Source organism: Drosophila bipectinata, chromosome XL (genome assembly GCF_030179905.1).
Source record: "Drosophila bipectinata strain 14024-0381.07 chromosome XL, DbipHiC1v2, whole genome shotgun sequence".
In the NCBI taxonomy this organism is placed as follows: Eukaryota; Metazoa; Arthropoda; class Insecta; order Diptera; family Drosophilidae; genus Drosophila; species Drosophila bipectinata.
This window is the reverse complement of record NC_091734.1, coordinates 23679026-23695973: the sequence shown is the minus strand read 5'-3', so window position 1 is coordinate 23695973 and position 16948 is coordinate 23679026. Positions and strand designations below refer to the sequence as shown.

The 16948-nt window shown below is 39.1% G+C and overlaps 1 protein-coding gene across 6 annotated transcripts in view; it reads right to left on the bottom strand.

The window, feature by feature from the left end:
* LOC108118554 (protein Tob1-like) overlaps nucleotides 1-16948 on the bottom strand; it is a 463756-nt gene that overhangs the window by 333162 nt on the left and 113646 nt on the right. The window lies entirely within an intron of this gene.

Genomic DNA, 16948 nt, shown 5'->3' with positions numbered 1-16948 from the left:
CACACGGGACATGAGGCTAAAAGTTTTTCTTAGTTATGACAAGAGTTGTAGTGTTTATAATTTTATTTTAATTAGTTTTGAATTTGACATAATTCTTTGTTTATGGGAAGCCATTCTCTTGATTAAGTTCTTAATTCCAAAGTATATATGTACGTATCTAAAAAAAATAATTTTTTTTTTATATTTACACAACTATTGACCTGCTTAGCGGCGTTTAACAATGTCTGTTTTCAATTTTTAGTTTAAAAAAACTAAAAAAAAAACAAACTTTACGCCTAGCACGTGCTTGCGACAAGAACTGTAGAAAGTCATTTTTTTTTTGCTTGGCCACTTAAAGGTTAAAGTTTTGAAAAAAAATCACCTTTCAATTTGACAATCTGAAATTAAGGCCAAATTTCATAAGGATCGGCCGACTATATCCTATATCTGCCATATAACTGAAAGATCGGAAATGGTATAGAAGCACGAGCTTGGGATAGAGCTTGGGACTTTTTTTTAGATTTTTTATCGTAATTATTTGGTTTTATTATGATATTATCATAAGGATCGGCCAACTATATCCGATGTTTGCAATATGTATCCGGCTTTAACTGCAAGGGTATATCAACTTCAGCTCCGCCCGAAGTTAGCTCTCCTTTCTTGTTTCTTTTTTGTTCTTTTAAAAAATAAGGTTTTTCGACATAGCCACAAACAATTTTTAATTTGGGTAAAATTGGTTTAATTTTTCGGTAGCGAAAAATCGCCGAGCACGCAAAATAACTTGTAACCCTAACGCCTCTCACAACCAAACAAAAAAAAAAAGGGGGATTCAATTGAAACTTGGTATAGATGTTATGGAAGAGTGTACCAACATAACAAAAAAAAATAATCGATAATCGAAAATATGTTGCCCGCGAAATTTGAAAATTCACCTTACTTTTTGAACACACCTCGTATTTCCGTGATATTCGAATGTAACCTTTCCAATGGGGAATTGCTACAGGACTAATTTCCATCAGGAGGTAATATCGAGGGTGACATTATATTGGCTTAAGAAATCATGGAAAGTTACTCCCGCGAATTTTGCGCCTTGATCGTAAACTATTTGTTCAGAAACTGGCTAAGAAATATTCTTAGTGATGCAATGGCGGTAATTGAGGACCTGTTAGTTAAAACGTATGTCTGTGCAAATTTAGAGAATTTATCAATAACTGTAAGATGAAGGTTTTGATTTATTGTGTATATATCTAGAATATTTTAATGTAATTTTTGGCGATCTTAGCCTTTTATTGGAAAAATATATATGTACTTTTAAGAGGGCGAATGTTTCTTCAATCCCTTTATTCCGTTAATCCCTTTATTGTTCGTGTGGTATGAGGTTGTCCTGAGGGTTTGTTCTTTCTGATCACAAACTTCTTCCAGAAACTCGTCGCATCGAACAATTTTGTATAGATTATTTGCCCCAAAGTGGGGGTCATACGAAAAATCTCATCCGTAGCGAATATGGCATATGTTTTGTTAGGTTTCGGCCTCTCATTGAGGCGAGGGAAACTGAGCGAGGCTCTATCGAGCGACGTTAAAGAGCGATTGCTTTGAGTGAGGTGGCTAAGCACTAAGCGACATCACTCGAGTTGATTAGTTGTAAAAATGCCTTACTCTAGAGAGGTTTTGGAAGACCTCAATAGAAGCAGTCAGTCAGCAATGAATGTTAAAAATTCTTTAACTAATCGACATAATTCACTCATCAACTATAAAGCTTAACGCAGAAATTAGAGATAAAGTCTCAAATGCACAGAACATCCAACTACAAAGATTTAATAAAACTAGACAAGACAGAAATTACCAAGTAGGAGACAAAGTTCTCGTAAAATCAAATAAGAGGTTGGGAAACAAACTATCAAATTTGTGCACCGAGGAAACCATTGAAGCAGACTTGGGGACCACAGTCTTAATAAAAGGGAGGGTGGTCCATAAGGATTTGAGGATTTGGACGATACTTTTTCTCGCCGTATCAATAACGGCCAAAATCACCGATTACACGGCCTCAAACTACATACCAATCATAGACGGAGACGTGACCATTTGGAAAGAGTTCCAGTACCTAAAACATTCGACCAATTTAACAATGTATTCGGAGATAGTAAAGGACACGGAAGAAATGGAAGAACATTTTCCTCGGTCACATATGAGGCAGATATTAGACTCGGATTTACGACACATTAGAACTCTTATAGATACAGAAAAAATAATAAAATACATCATTTTATTAGGCACCGCATTAAAAATCGTAGCCGGTACTCCAGACTTCGATGACTTCGAGAAAATTAAATTCACACAGAAAGAACTCATAGAATCAGAAAATAGGCAGATAAACATTAACACAAATACCCAGGAACGAATAAATAAATTAACAAATACAGTAAACATTTTGGTAAAAAATGCTAAAGTAAAACAGATAAATACAGAAAATTTGTATGAAAAATTGCTATAAAGAAATAGAATAATTATTTCCGAGGCCTTAATGTTGTCAGTTACACTTGCGAATATTGGAATAATCAACCCTGCAATTTTAGATTCAAATGATTTACAAAATGTAATCAATGAACATTCTACAAATGTTACTGTTACTGATCTAATGGAAGTTGCTCAAATTAAAGTTTTATTAAATAATAATTTTTTTCACTTTATATTAAAGTATTCTAAGCCGTACGTAACTTGTAAGAAGATAATCTTGCACCCCGTTGAAAACAACGGCACTATTCTTAATTCTGAAGATAATACTATAGCTGACTGTAAAAAATGCCCTACACAACCTGTGCCCAGCAACTTCACTTAGGAGATAACGCACACTGCTCGACTCGCACCAGCCACCTTGAACCCCTAACAATCATCGATGATGGCGTCATCATTCTCAATGACGGAACAGCTACGATCAATGGACAACTGGTAACCGGAACGTTCCTCGTTAGATTCGACGACGAGGTAAAAATAAATAACACCATATACCAAAACATGAAGAGCTACGTTAAAAAATCACCAGCCCCCGGTGCATCAACAGTCCTTAACATTACGGACCATTAAGAAATACTGAGCTTACTTTCAAAAATTAAATATGGAAAACCTACGTTACATTGGAAAAATAGAAAAGGCACTGGAAACACGGCCTATAATATCTGGAGTGGCCGCGATCGCCTTTTTGGTCATCTGCTTTACTATTTACAAGCTCTTTCAGAAATGCCAGCGAGACCAATGCCAGCGAGACCAACGTCAGCGTGACCTTCAAGTTATCAAATACAGCTTCAAGAAGTCCGAGGACGTCCTTCATCTAAGTAAAGGAGGAGTTAACACGGTCTCCCAGCAAAACGGAAGTTCCCAGGTTGATAATGCTTCACAGCATAAAATAATGCAAGGCTAGCGACACCTGCGGACGTTGCACAACGACGTTGCCGAAATCCCGGGCTTCGGTCAGCGCAATTAGCGGGCAATGCACTCCGATGCAACGGTGGCTACCAAACACCATGCATGGGCAGCCGGGTCAGCACTTTTACGGCATAGGGCTAGCTTCCGTTATAAGAATTAATGTACTTAGCAGTTAGTTGAATTTTGGAAATAAACGGTGACGGTCAAACCTCACAATTACAAAATCTTCTCATTCGCGAAATAAAATCGCGTCTTAAAATAATCCTAAAAGGACTCTGTGTTAATTTATATATTCTTGATCAGGATCACCTCCTGAGTTGATATGAGCATGTTCCTCTGTTTGCCTGTCTGTCCGTCTGTCTGTTTCTACGCGAACTAGTCTCTCAGTTTTTAAGCTGTTGTCTTGACACTTTGCACACACCCTTCTTTCCTTTGCACGCAGTATTTAAGTCGGAACGGCCCGGATCGGCCGACTATATCCTATAGCTGCCATGTAACTGATTAATCGGAAATGGTATAACTTTGGTTTTTTTAGAGTTAGAGAGTTCACGAGACCATGATACAATTATACAAGGTAGTCCACTCGTTGACTTAAGTCACTTATTTTAATTTTAGCATAGTAAGCGTTGAAAAGTGCGAGTGAAACGGCTATACAGTACTTTGATTAAAAGGAGGGTAAGGTATTAAATTTTTTTTTTTCATTTTTTTTTTATTTTTTAAATTGAATGCATAATATTTGAAGAATATTGTGTCAAAATTTCAAGTCAATTAAAGCAAAATTGACGATGTTATTAGTTATTGACGAAGTTGCTTATAAACGTTTTACACTGGATTCTTTTTCCCCTTCATAACGTCAAAACTACTGAACCGATCCTTTTGAAATTTTAAACACTATTTCTGTACATATTTTACGAGGTAACGCTGTCGAGTTTTTTTTGTTCATAATTTTAATTTTGCAATGGCAAATTAACCGATTTTTTTTCCAAAAAAATTGAGTTTTTCACTTCAAAGTCTTCGAAAAAATTAAAAAATTGCATTTTTCAAAAAACCTTTACAGCGTTACCTGGGGTGAACTATTATCTAACGAATGAATTTTCATTTTTTGATTACAAATGATCCAGCACCGAGTTATGAGGGGCACCGCAATTCAACTATTTTTGGCGACACGTCCGGACAATTGCTACCATTGCCATATTTTTAAATATTTGTATACCCTTGCAGAGGGTATTATAATTTTGTCCAAAAGTGTGCAACGCAGTGAAGGAGACATCTCCGACCCTATAAAGTATATATATTCTTGATCAGGATCACCTCCTGAGTTGATATGAGCATGTCCGTCTGTCCGTCTGTCTGTCCATCTGTCTGTTTCTACGCGAACTAGTCTCTCAGTTTTAAAGCTATCGACTTGAAACTTTGCACACACCCTTCTTTCCTTTGCACGCAGTATATAAGTCGGAACGGCTCGGATCGGCCGACTATATCATATAGCTGCCATATAACTGATTGATCGGAAATGGTATAACTTTGGTGTTTTTAGAGTTAGAGAGTTCAAATTTGACATGAGAGCTATTTTTGGCAAAATAATACGACATGCCAAATTTCGTAAGGATCGGCCGACTATATCCTATAGCTGCCATATAACTGAACGATCGGAAATGACCCAACTTTCGTGTTTTTAAGATAGAAAGCTGGAACTTGGTACAGATTATATTTTTGGTCAGTTAATCCGACCTACCAAATTTCATTAGGATCGGCCGACTATATCCTATAGCTGCCATATAACTGAACGATCGGAAATGGTATTTGGTAGAAATATCAACTTTCGTATTTTTGAAGATAGAAGTTTGGGACTTTTTTTAGATTTTGTATTATAATAAATTGGATTATATATTCCTATTCCCATAAGGATCGGCCAACTATATCCGATGTTTGCGATATATATCCGGTTTTAACTGCAAGGGTATATAAACTTCGGCTCCGCCCGAAGTTAGCATTCCTTTCTTGTTTTTTGTAAAAATTTGATAAAAAATTCTTCTAATGTCATACATTAATATACCGTTGGTTGAATAAATAAATTTTAACTGTGTCGTCAGAAAAAAAATCACAAAAACATGGCTTTTTTCGCATGATTTGACCTTACCCTCCCCTTAACCCTCACACGGGACATGAGGCTAAAAGTTTTTCTTAGTTATGACAAGAGTTGTAGTGTTTATAATTTTATTTTAATTAGTTTTGAATTTGACATAATTCTTTGTTTATGGGAAGCCATTCTCTTGATTAAGTTCTTAATTCCAAAGTATATATGTACGTATCTAAAAAAAATAATTTTTTTTTTATATTTACACAACTATTGACCTGCTTAGCGGCGTTTAACAATGTCTGTTTTCAATTTTTAGTTTAAAAAAACTAAAAAAAAAACAAACTTTACGCCTAGCACGTGCTTGCGACAAGAACTGTAGAAAGTCATTTTTTTTTTGCTTGGCCACTTAAAGGTTAAAGTTTTGAAAAAAAATCACCTTTCAATTTGACAATCTGAAATTAAGGCCAAATTTCATAAGGATCGGCCGACTATATCCTATATCTGCCATATAACTGAAAGATCGGAAATGGTATAGAAGCACGAGCTTGGGATAGAGCTTGGGACTTTTTTTTAGATTTTTTATCGTAATTATTTGGTTTTATTATGATATTATCATAAGGATCGGCCAACTATATCCGATGTTTGCAATATGTATCCGGCTTTAACTGCAAGGGTATATCAACTTCAGCTCCGCCCGAAGTTAGCTCTCCTTTCTTGTTTCTTTTTTGTTCTTTTAAAAAATAAGGTTTTTCGACATAGCCACAAACAATTTTTAATTTGGGTAAAATTGGTTTAATTTTTCGGTAGCGAAAAATCGCCGAGCACGCAAAATAACTTGTAACCCTAACGCCTCTCACAACCAAACAAAAAAAAAAAGGGGGATTCAATTGAAACTTGGTATAGATGTTATGGAAGAGTGTACCAACATAACAAAAAAAAATAATCGATAATCGAAAATATGTTGCCCGCGAAATTTGAAAATTCACCTTACTTTTTGAACACACCTCGTATTTCCGTGATATTCGAATGTAACCTTTCCAATGGGGAATTGCTACAGGACTAATTTCCATCAGGAGGTAATATCGAGGGTGACATTATATTGGCTTAAGAAATCATGGAAAGTTACTCCCGCGAATTTTGCGCCTTGATCGTAAACTATTTTGTTCAGAAACTGGCTAAGAAATATTCTTAGTGATGCAATGGCGGTAATTGAGGACCTGTTAGTTAAAACGTATGTCTGTGCAAATTTAGAGAATTTATCAATAACTGTAAGATGAAGGTTTTGATTTATTGTGTATATATCTAGAATATTTTAATGTAATTTTTGGCGATCTTAGCCTTTTATTGGAAAAATATATATGTACTTTTAAGAGGGCGAATGTTTCTTCAATCCCTTTATTCCGTTAATCCCTTTATTGTTCGTGTGGTATGAGGTTGTCCTGAGGGTTTGTTCTTTCTGATCACAAACTTCTTCCAGAAACTCGTCGCATCGAACAATTTTGTATAGATTATTTGCCCCAAAGTGGGGGTCATACGAAAAATCTCATCCGTAGCGAATATGGCATATGTTTTGTTAGGTTTCGGCCTCTCATTGAGGCGAGGGAAACTGAGCGAGGCTCTATCGAGCGACGTTAAAGAGCGATTGCTTTGAGTGAGGTGGCTAAGCACTAAGCGACATCACTCGAGTTGATTAGTTGTAAAAATGCCTTACTCTAGAGAGGTTTTGGAAGACCTCAATAGAAGCAGTCAGTCAGCAATGAATGTTAAAAATTCTTTAACTAATTTTTTTTTGGGATATTCGATTTAAAGTAATTTGATGAAATAAATAAATATATTCATATACACATATTAAATATAACTTTAGTTACGTTGTTACTGTAAATTCTACATAACGTAAAATAAAAGCTTTATTACAGTTACAAATAACTCCTACTTCATTCCATTGCTCATCAGTAGTATTTTAATTTTTGTACTCTGTATGAGTGTCGTTCAATAAAACAGTTCGGCTTAGAACAGCCGAAATTAAAGCTTCCGCGCTTATTTTTTGCATTGTTTGCATTTCGTCGCTCAAAATTTAAAATTAAACTAAAAATAAGAACCAATTCTGGCGCTGAGCGACGTTGCTTTGACGCTCAAGAACTTCACTCGTCGCTCATCGGCTGCATGGCCACTCCAATGCTCTCTCATAATCTTAAATATTTTACGTCGCTTAAGAGGGCGTTTCTCAGTCGCTCATCGCTCAATGCATGGCCGAAGCCTTTGGTTTTAATATTGTGGCGAGTAAATTATTGACGGTATCTAATTCGAATAATAATAATTCTAATATTTCGTAATAATTCTTCTAATTTTTTTAGGAGTTACTCATTTTATAGGGTCTGATTTTAAAGATTGTCTGTATGCTGAATGCATTAAGTGGTTGGGTTCGGTTTCCCTCTTCGTCCAAGTATACTACACAGATATTGCCTATAATTAGGCCTAGTACATTGTTCATCACTCTTGGAATGTGACTGGTGCGTGGGGACATCCCGTCTACTGAAAATGTAGCTTTGCATTCGATCTGGTGGAACCCGCTGGCAAGGTCAAGTGTGGAAAAATATTTCGTTCTACCCAGCTCTGAGTTTAGGTGGTCCATTGGGACTTGAAATTGTTTGTCTTTTTTTCGTCTTCTTCTGTTCCGGTTTGATTTTCAATTACCGGGACGTACAATATTATATTGTACCTCATTGAAATTTTCAACTTGAAGCGGTTTTTCAAAGAAGAAGTTTTGTTGTTCATCGGATTCGTTTGTTACCTCAAGTGAGCTGGTATCGTCACATGCGGTATAAAGTCTGGTTATAGTCAGGTTATCATTAATTCTGACTGTCTGACTGGCAAAAGAAGTCTCCCTCAGAAATGTTCACGGGGAGTGGAACTCGCATTTTTGTACGCGGAGGTATTGTGTATGCCTCAAATGTATTCAAGTTGCAATTTTTTAATTTTGCATAAGTTATTTGGAATGAAAGGTCGGCAATGTTAGTTAGGAAATCTATTCATAATAATCCGTTAAAGCACGGGTGGACTTTAAATATTGGAAACTGCAACGTTCCTGGTTCGTTAAGTTCCCTTAAAATAGGGAGGCTAACACCTTGGTTGGTAACGAAGGTATTAAGCGAGGTACGTATTGTTATGTCGTTTTCAAATTTACTTTTATTATTGTTTGGGATCAGTAAGGGGTCTATAAATGAAAATATTGAGCCAGTATCTATTAAAAATTTCAACGTATGTGTCGGATTAATGGGGAGGGAAGCTTCATGGGTTTTTTTTAGTTATGTAGCCAACTGGTGGGTCGAGGCTTCTTGTTGAAAATATTGTTCGTTCTCTACATTGCATAGATATGGGGTCTGAGTCAGGTTCCGATTGTTACCGAACGGGTTCCGAGAGGAGTTTGGGAAAGAGCTATTATTAGCATAGCCATTATTATTACCCCTGTTGTTTAAAATTGTTTCTATCGGAATTATTGTTAATATTTTGATAATAACTATTATTTGGATTGTAGGTAAGAACTGTTGTAATTATTGCTTCAATAGTTGTTGCGGTTATCGTAGTTGTTGAACAACTGAATCTATTCTGGCGACGTTGCTAATATTTAATGTGACTGAAATTCATGTTGCTGAAAGGTTGAGCAACATGCATGTTTCTACTCAACACAAGTATACCAAGTTACCATGGCAACGCAGATCGACTCGTCGTCATTTCTTATGTATTAGTTCTTTTTCCTAGCTTTTCTGTATACGCGTTATGGCGCCGCGTCACATTTAGTAAATAAGTCAGTAATTCTTTAACAGTAAATCCGAGAACACGCAGCTTGTATACAGTCCACTCAAATAAACTATTTTGGGAAAAAATCATCTACGCATTTCATTTCTCATTATAGAAACATTTGGTCCTTCAGACTCGGATTGATTGAAAGAATATTTCGCCAGGTATTGCCTTAAATGAAGGAATACAAGCTACTGGTTGCGGGCCGCCGCAGAACGAATGGTACGATCACGAGGATCGTGTCCTTAGCTGAGCGTTTACCTGCAACACAATCAAAGGATGGAATTGAGGTTTGCTGGAACGATTCGATTTTGAATGAAGCGAATTCGAAAAGCTTGGAGGCGCATTATCAGTTCATGATCAGGTCGATGGGTACGTAGATCCAGCCGACGTCAACGCAGATTACGAAGAAAGGAAAGCAAGGGAGTTACAAAGCGCTCAGCAAAGCGCTCACTGGAGCCACAAACACCATCAACGACCAAATGCAATGTGTTTAGGTGAGGGGCCATGAGCCACCTGAAGAGCGCATCCGCGCTGAAGAGCGCACCCGCGCTAAAGAGCGCACCCGCGCTAAAGAGCGCGTGCACACTCGCCCCTCTGTGCCCTCTCTTCTCGCTCGTTGGCTGTCGGCGATCTCTTTTTTTTCACTAGTTTTTAAGATCAATCTCATGTAAGCAGTCGAATAAAGCTGACCGCGTTATACCTACAAAAAGACGCCCCCGATTTTCAATTCAACACTTCTAATTTTTCTGGAATCTTTTTGCGGAACCACGCCCCCCTACACATTTTGGTCCTTCGAGCCGGATACCAGGATATTCAGGATATTTTGGATCCACCAGCAGTTCAGGCATTGTTCCGCCCAAAAGATAAGTACGAAATTTTTTCCGTCTCCGTCTCTCTGCCGGTCTTCAGCAGTGGTCCGAACATAAAATTTCGTTCACACTGCGGCAAGATTGTTTTCCCTCCGTGTCAACTCCAAGTCCGAGTTTTCCGACACCACGGCAGCTTGAGACTTTTCTAAGACAAAAAATTACCAAATTTTCCATCCATCTCCGTTGTGTGTGCCTCGCCATATTCCTCGCCGTTTTTGGCTTTTCCGTTATCCGTTCGCTCGCCAACGGTCGAGGCATATGTACATGCATACACACATACATTGTGTTTCGTGCAATTAATCCGCAAAAAAAAAAAAAAAAATCGGTGAGCAAGTGAGCAGTGAAAGTGTGTGGTGAAGAAAAAAAAAAATATAAAAATAAAAGGGCATAATTAATATTGGCCAGCCGGTGTAAAGTGGTTCCGGGAATCTCCAAGTTCACCGAACAGTCCGCCGCTGTCGTAATATTGGTTTTTCATCCCCAATTTTTTACACCACATAACCCTTGGCCCTTCTGGATTTTTCTTTTTGGCTTCCTGAAGTTTCTCCCACATCCGAATTGTGCCGCATCCGACGTTCCTCTCGACATCGGCGCTTCTAATTCCCACTTGGCCTTGCAATCGCAATTCGTCCGCGATCTCACCGGTCTCATCACATTAGTGACCGGCTACCGCTTCGTACGAGGCACCCATTGCGCGCGTCAGTCGACAAGTTCTGACCAGCGAATTGGTGTCTGAGAATGCCCACGGGAGACGACCAAAAGCCACGTCCGATCCCAACCATCCGTCTGGACAGATCTCAATCCGCTTCTCCGCGGACGCCTCTTTTAAAGCCTAAGGCGTACAGTGCCATTCCAAGGGCAAAGAGTGACGAATCCGTCAATACAATCCCCGGTCCTTCACAGAGGCAGACTCGTTCCGTTGCAAAAATGGCTCAAAGTGCGGTCGACGTGGCGCTGAAAAAGTTCATCGCCACAACGGATCGAATTAGCCAATTTGAGGCTACCATAAATACTCCGGGCGCCAGAGAAACTGAAGGAGGCTCCCAGTACATTTGCGAGGTCCATCGGGACCAAATTCGGGCACTGTGGGAGAAGGTGGAGAAAAGCTATGAGAGCTGCTCCGATTTACTAGCCGTGGCAGACGACAATGTGGCCACCTCGACCGTGCTGGAATCGAAGTACAACTACTGCTACTCCGTCTATTTGAGATGTATTGCCCAGCTTCGGGAGAAAATTGCTTCCCAATCCACTCAGGCTTCCGTCAATGTCCACACGCCCGCGCCTACCGGCTGCCGGTTACCTCCGGTGGATACCAAGGTCTTCGCGGGTGATTATCTTCGGTGGCCCACCTTCAGAGACTTGTTTACGGCCATTTACATTCAAAACTCGCGGCTCACCCCGGTAGAGAGGTTGTTCCACTTACTGTCCAAAACAAGTGGAGACGCCCACGCCATTGTCTCTAAGGCTCCGCTTACCCATGAGGGGTTTGTCGTCGCTTGGCAAAGCCTCACAGACCGCTTTGAGAACCGGTGGCTACTGGTCAATAGCCAGTTGAAAATCCTTTTCAACCTCCAGGCTATTTCTCAAGAGTCCGGGGTCGCGCTGAAGGAGCTCCAAGCCACCATTCAGAGTTGTCTGACAGCCCTAGCAATGTCCGCCATCAATGTTGAGGCTTGGGACTGCCTCCTGGTGTTTATGATTTCGTCAAAGCTCCCCAAAGTCACACTTTCCATGTGGGAGCAATCCGTTTAAAACAAGGCCGAAATTCCAACATGGAAGGAATTAGACAACTTCCTGACAGAGCGCCATCGCACTCTGGAAGCGATCGACGACGTCAGACCTAGTGGCTCCGGGCAACTTCCGCCAAGGTCGGGAATTCCTTCTGCCCCTGCTCGAAGGCTCCACTCATACGAGACTCGAGTGGTTCCGGGCCCCAAGGGTTGCGATCTCTGTTCGAGGGAGAACCACCCCATTCGTTTATGTCCGCGGTTCTTGGAAATGGACGTAAATGGGCGCTCGGACTACATTAAAAGGAAGCAGCTATGTTTGAACTGTTTTGCCCGAGGGCACCAGCAACGAGACTGCACGAGCGCCCATACCTGCTTCACATGTCACAGCCGACACCACACCCTTCTGCACAGCGGCAATCCGTTCGCCACCGCTCCAAGTCCGCCTACGACAGCAAGGGCTCAACCCGCACAGACGGCCAGAAGCACAAACGGCTCAGAGGAGCAGTCGGATGTGCAGGTATTTTTTTCTATTTTCAGAAAAAATCAACTACGCTTTTCATTTCTCATCAGTTCCTGCGATAGTAGGGAGTAAATAGGCCATCGGCGGATTTCTTGCGTCATATCCGTGTATGCATGTATTTGTTGGTGGGAACGTAAATCCACAATCCAATATACACTCTCACATATATATATAATCCCAAATAAAAAATACATATTGACCTTTCATCCGACCCTGACATAAATATGTCTCCTGCAAGAAAGTGATAAAAAGGGATCGCAGCAGGTCAATTGGGTCCTTTTTTTTTATTGACCCTTCAAGGTGGATTTTCACTTTTCTACGAAAAGTTTTTCTTGTGATATACTTACTCCTTGTAAAATTCTGTATTATATTTTATATTATAAAATTAAATTTCTTTATATAAGTCCGAGTTAATGTAAAATTAATTAAAAAAGGATTGGAGTAAAAAATCCTTTTAAATAATATGCAACACCATAATAAAATTTTGGATATTTTTTTTAAAATAATTATTTGTTCTTCATCATTAATTTTAAATTAATTACAAAATAATTATAGTAAAATACACTTTTAAATGAACTGCAGCATCATGAATATAATTTTTGTAAATAAGCATTTGTTTTGTTCATCCATTTTATTTAATTTTTCACGATCCTGGATCTTATTTATTTTTTCACGATCCTGAATCTTAGACAGATATCTTAAGAGGGCAGTTGAATTTGTAGGGAATTAGGCAAACGGCGTATAAGCGGCAGAAAAATTTTAGTAGTATGTAATTAGGCAAACGATGATCCTGGCAAGTTTCATTTTTACATGATCTCTGTCTAAGATTCAGGAAGAAGCTGATTGAAGAAGCTGATAAGATGCAAGAAGAAACAAAACATTTCTCAACAAACTATAAAGCAATTTACGTCAGCTCATTTAACGACATCGAATACATTTTAAATGACGATAACGAAATGTTAATTGCAAAAGCCGATGAATTCCAGGAGAGGCATTCTGGATGGGCTATTAAGCATTTTACATTTTATGAAATACAAATATTAAAGCTAGAGCACCTTCCTGGTTCAGGATATGTTGAAGCACCTAAGAGCATAAGAAGAAGAAATGCTCTCATAAATGTTAAAAATAATGATTTATTGTTTTAAGTGGTGCATTTTGGCTCACATAGCATATATGAAACACATACAAATTAATTTTAATACATCAGCGAAAAAAAAATCAGCTCGCGAAAAACTGCCCCGAACTTCATTTTATGGAATTTTGGATATTAGCCAACCCATTATAAAATATGATCAAAAAGGTTAAACTTTTCGGGAATGGAGTTTCCCATTACAGAGGATGAAATAAAGCTGTTTGAGAAAAATAACTCAAATTACAGCATAAATGTATATGGAATTTATAACGGTCGCATAGAAGGTCCTACAATTAGGAATAAAGAAGATAAAAGCAACCATATTGATATATTGGGTATAGAAAATTTTAAAGAAAATTGTTCATGAAAATTGCATCATGCATACATAACAAGTATAAAAACATTGTGTAAATCACAAGTAAATCACTCAAATTCGGAACGATACTTTTGTAGAAATTGCCTACAATTTTATTGCACCACAAACAAGACCCACAATATTAAGGAGTGCGGTCAAGTGGCTGCACTATACCCCCAACCGAACACAAAAACCAAATTTGATAATATTTCTAAAAAACTTTCACCACCAGTGGTAATTTATGAGGCGGATATTGAGGCGGTTTTGGAAAATTACCACACAGCCTCTAATAATCCAAACGCATCCTACACCAAGCCTGTACAGAAACATACAGCATGTTCCCTCTCTTTCCCTTCCCTTCCCTCTCTTTCTTTCAAGCGAACGGTCGTGTTTTTTTTGTGCGCACTGCGTTTTTGATAAATATTGGTAAACCGGTGTTTACATTCTTTGTGAATTAAATCTTGTGAATCATAACAATCTTAAAGCCTAAACCGTATCGCTTCGCGAGTGCTTTGGTATATTTGGAATCGAATTAATAATTTGTCTAAATTCTATTCCAAGCATAGCTCAGCTCTGCTTCTTCGCCGCCTTATCTATATTTCTGCATTTCTCTTTTGCACTCTTTCAAAGCTCCCGCTTCGGCTTCTTGTTTGGCACAGTGGTTCAAGGTATTGTGTTTTTTAACTTTTTAAATATTAATTTTTGTCTTATTAAATAAAAAAAAAAATAATAATAAATAAAATGGAATTTAAACTGGTCTGTGCCATTAAGTCTTGCAACAAGACAATTTCCACATCCCAGCCTAGTATCCATTGCTGGTTATGTGAAAACGTCGTGCACGCCAAGTGTGCCGGTTTCACTGCATCAGTTTCGGATGCCATTTCCCGTAGGTCTGGGATACATTATTGTTGCGAAAATTGTCGTGCTGTGCAAGGCGAAATGAGGTCGTTCATGAGACAGACCAAAAATGGATTTAAAGAGCTGATCACTGGTTTTCGTAAAATCAATGACCAGCTCTGTGCGCTTGACACTCAATTTAGTGGCCTTCAGCTGCTAAATGAGTCCCCTAAGCGTAAGAAATCCGCTGTTTCTGATCCGCCTCAGCCTGCTCAGCCGACATTAATGCAGCCGCTTATATCTCTGGCCACCCCAAGGGCCTTAACTGAGAAAAATTCGTCAGAATTTCTCAGGGATAATGAGCAATTGTCCGATATGTCCGCCATGGCATCCCTTCAAGTGATGCCACAGGTCCTAGGGAACGAAACCCCCATTAGGGTCACCCAAAAGGGTATTCCGCAGTCCGGACCACCGGCACCGACTGATGCTGCAGTTCTTGTACCTGCGACACCAAAACCCTTACAGGTGATTCCTCCATCGAAACATATATTTGTTTCTCGGCTTGCCCCTGATACTTCAGAGATTGATATCTCGGCTTATATCAAAGCCAAAACTAAAGCCGATATAAAGGTGGAGGACATACAAAATTTTAAATACAATTATACAAGGCGCACGTCTTCTTTCAAGATTCGTGTGCCCGCGCTGATGTTCAAGACGGTTTGTTCCCCCAGTTTTTGGCCAGAGAATCTTTTCGTCCAAGAACATCAGCCTAGTTCCGTAAAAAAAAAAGTTAATAAACCAGTGGGAGTGAGACTTCCCAATATCGGAACCACTGACCAACCCTCCACCTCTTCTTTGGCCACTAACCCAAAAAACTAATTTCCTCACTAACTCTTACCTATCAGAATACTAGGGGGCTACGTAGCAAACTCCCCAAGCTATATTCTGATAGTTCTTTCTTTGCATCCCATATAATAGCATTTACAGAAACTTGGTTAAGTCCGGAGATCTTTAGCTCCGAAGTTTTTCCAAGTAAGTACACCACTTTTAGACGGGATCGATCTCAGCGAAGAGGAGGTGGAGTCCTCATTTCGGTAGACTCTACTTTTGCTTCTGAAGAGGTGAAATCCCAAGAGTTTGGTGACATAGAATTTATTTGCGTTAAAATCACTATGTCCGTGAAAGCTTTATACATTACATGTTCATATATACCTCCTATGTCTGAACCGCCCACATATTGGCAGCATTTGTCCGCTATTCGATACGTCTCTAATCTTATGACGGATCGTGACCAACTCCAACTAGAAATCCAACTAGAAATTCGCTAGGTCGGCTCTTAGACTTATGTTTTGTATCTGATCCGGATGGTACCGCTCTCTCCAGAGCTTTTCCCCTTTCAGCCCCAGAGGATCCATATCACCCCACGCATATAACGCATATAACATTCAAGCAGCAAATCTTATTTTCTGTCCGTTTTTTTCTGAGAACAACTTATTATCTGGTCTTTTAAGGGTAAAACCCATTTATTCGCCAGGCCCCGACGGAGTACCAGGGTGTGTGCTAAAATACTGCGCCAGGGCTCTGTGCAAACCTCTTCTAAGACTTTTCAACTTATCTTTGGAAACCTCGATTTTTCCCCTTAAGTGGAAGGAATCATTTATAATTCCCCTACATAAAAAAGGGAAAAAGTCCGAGGCTGCTAACTACAGAGGCATCTCTAAGTTATCGGCAATTCCAAAGTTATTTGAAAAATTAATTACCCCTCATTTGCAACACCTTTGCTCTTCGATTATCACTCCTTGTCAGCATGGCTTTATTAAGCGTCGCTCCACCACCACAAACTTATTGGAGTTGACATCCTTTGTCATAGACGGCTTTTGTAAGGGATATCAAACCGATGTAATTTACACAGACTTCAGCAAAGCATTTGATTCAGTTAATCACTCACTTTTGTTGAGTAAACTGAATATGCTGGGTTTTCCTAAAGACCTCTTAACGTGGATCTCCAGCTACCTAGATGGAAGGACACAAAGAGTCTTATTTAAAAACATACAGTCCCGTCTGGTCCGTGCTACATCCGGCGTCCCTCAAGGAAGTCATCTTGGCCCTTTATTATTTACGCTTTTTATAAACGACTTGCCCCCTGCTTTAACGAACTCTCTAGTTCTTATGTATGCAGATGATGTAAAGCTTTGTCTTCAGTACAGATCCATCTCTGCCCAATG